The sequence below is a fragment of the Myotis brandtii genome, unplaced genomic scaffold, assembly GCF_000412655.1.
Source record: "Myotis brandtii unplaced genomic scaffold, ASM41265v1 scaffold13, whole genome shotgun sequence".
NCBI lineage: Eukaryota > Metazoa > Chordata > Mammalia > Chiroptera > Vespertilionidae > Myotis > Myotis brandtii.
Genome location: NW_005354595.1, coordinates 24,845 through 27,378, shown reverse-complemented (window position 1 = coordinate 27,378; position 2,534 = coordinate 24,845).

The following is a 2,534-nucleotide window of genomic DNA, read 5'->3' as shown; positions in this document are numbered from 1 at the left end:
GTGACCGCTCATCACGCTGCTCCAGTGAGCGCGGCCGCCCGCAGCCAGGCGTGCCGGGACCTCCCGCAGGTCGCTAGGCATCTCCTAGGGCTTGCCACTGCCCCCAGGCTGTCTCGCTTCCGCTTTTAAGCGCACACTTCTGCAAAGAGGACCAGGATGATGGGTGGTGCAGGGGTAACATTATGTGCCAGGGGTGCGATATGTGCCAATCGTGGAGAGGTGCCCAGGGATGGAGAGTCAAAACACAAACTTCTTCCCCTGACGGCTTAACCCTGACGCAGCCAGGCAGCGTGCATGAGCCGGAACCCAGAGTCACACAAGGGAAGCGCAAGTCTGCAAGGAGAGTTTATAAAGCCACATGGATAATGTACTTCTGGGTGTAGGGACTAAATCTAAACGGGTTTCTGTAGAAATGTGTCCTTTAGGTAGTTTTTAGGTGAGCCATAATCTTCTCTGCCCCTCCCTGTCCGTAGGCAGCCCCCTGTGTCCAGGCCCAGACAACTGTGCCTTCTGCAAGGAGAAAGACCCACTTAATCACACCCCCCCCCCCCTTCAAGATGTGCCCTGTGAATCTGGCCTGGCAGTCCCCTCAGAGCTCCCTTCCTTCCTTCCTTTCTTCCCTCTTCCTCCCCCTCACCTGGGCCCGCCTTGGGAGGAACTAGTTTCACCCAACCCATGCCTGGCTCTCCTACTCCATTCCTAACCCTGTTTTTCCAGAGGCTGCAGCAAGTAGTCCAACCAGTCTGTTCCTGTGCGGGGCAGAGGCTCCAGGGGATGGGTAGGTGATGGGGGAAGATGGTACTCAGCAGTCAGCTATGGCCATGAGAGCAGCAGCCTGGACCAGAGAGCCCACTTTGCTCATTTGAATCAAGGAGTTTGGCTGTTCTTGGGACTGCAGACACTAGAGGGCAGCCTTTATCCTCTCTGGGAGAGTCTGTGGTGTCTCAGTTCTTCCCATCTCTGAGATTCACAGGAGATACAGGACAGGTCTAGTGGGATAGTGGGAGCGGCTCATCATGATGCTAGCCAGCCCCGGGACCCTCCAGGCCTGAATCCTCTGACCCAGAAATGAACTAGACCCAGGTAGTTGGTGTCTCTCCCAGTTTAGGCTACTCTGGTTTGGAGTGTATTTTCATCATGTCTCTACTACCCCCTCCATCTCTGAATGCAGGTCCCAACTGAGTTAGTACTTGGCCATCCTCTGTGGCTTATGGCACTGGCAGGGTATATATAGGCCATGAGCCAAGTTGAACCCTAACTCTAATGCTTTAGTCTCTAGCTCAAGGTTGAGTTTATTAAAATGCAAAGGTTAAACTCTCTCATCTTTTACATTGATGAAGTCACATATTTGAAGATAAAGAAACAAAAAATAATATTTTTAAGCAGCTAACATTTACTGAGCCCTTACTATGTACTAGCAAAGTAATTAATTTAATCCTCCTGAGAAGTCTTATTTTATTTTTAGAGAGAGAGGGGGAAGAGGGAGAGAGAGAAACATCAATTGGCTGTCTCCTGCGTGACCCCTAACAGGGATCGAGGCCAAAACCTGGGCATTTGCCCTGAACGGGAATTGAACCAGCAACCTTTCTGTGCACAGGATGACACTCAACCTACTGAGCCACACCCAAGAAGTCTTTAAGCTAGTCCATCCTCTCATTTTCTGGGTGGAGAAATTGAAGCCAGTAAGTAATTTGCACAAGATCACAAAGCCAGTAAATTGGGGAGCCAGTATTTGGCACCAGTCTTTAAAAGCCTATGGCTATGGGACATTTTGTTTGAGGGTGTCCTCTCAACCAACATAGGAATGTGGAGAGGATCAGAGACATCTTGGTCATTTTGAAATGATCAGTGATCAACAATGTGTTGCATAAATAGAGAGGAACAAGAGGAGTGGATGGAAGCTTGTTTATTGAACGTACATCCCAGGCACTTTACAACCAGGTAGGAAATACTTTTATTTTATTAACAGCTGGCCCCAAAATTCCATTTAGAAAGGAGTAGTCTTTGTTTGGAAAATACCTTTGGTCAGTTAGAAGGTGAAATGCCCTGGCCTGGATTCCAGCTGTGGAGGAGGCTCCAGAGAGGGGGTGGAACCTCTGTTTCTGAGTCAAAGAGAGGAAGTTGTCTGATGTGTTGGAGAGGGAGGGGTGGGAGAGAGAGCAGAGCGGGGAGAAGGGAGAGAGAGAGGGAAAGAGGTGTGGGGAGGAGGACTAATGGTGAGAAGGGCCAGGACAGGAACCCTGGTATCAGAGTGCTCAGAGGGACCTTAGCAGGATAGGACTGTCTCATATGGGTATTGAACAGCTTGGGGAGTCATGTGTAGAAGAATCCTTCCCGAGACTTCTCCCTGCCTCCTCAGTTCTTTAGCAGAGTCTGCTCAGGAAAGGTTTGTGTGAGTGGGATTTTTTTATTTTTCATTTTGGAGGCTATCAGTGAAGCAGCTGTGATTCATGTCTGGATTGACATATACTGAGCAGAGATCATGAGGAAGCAAGTGGAAGAGGAGTCTACAGGAGCACAAGGATTTGCTGAAA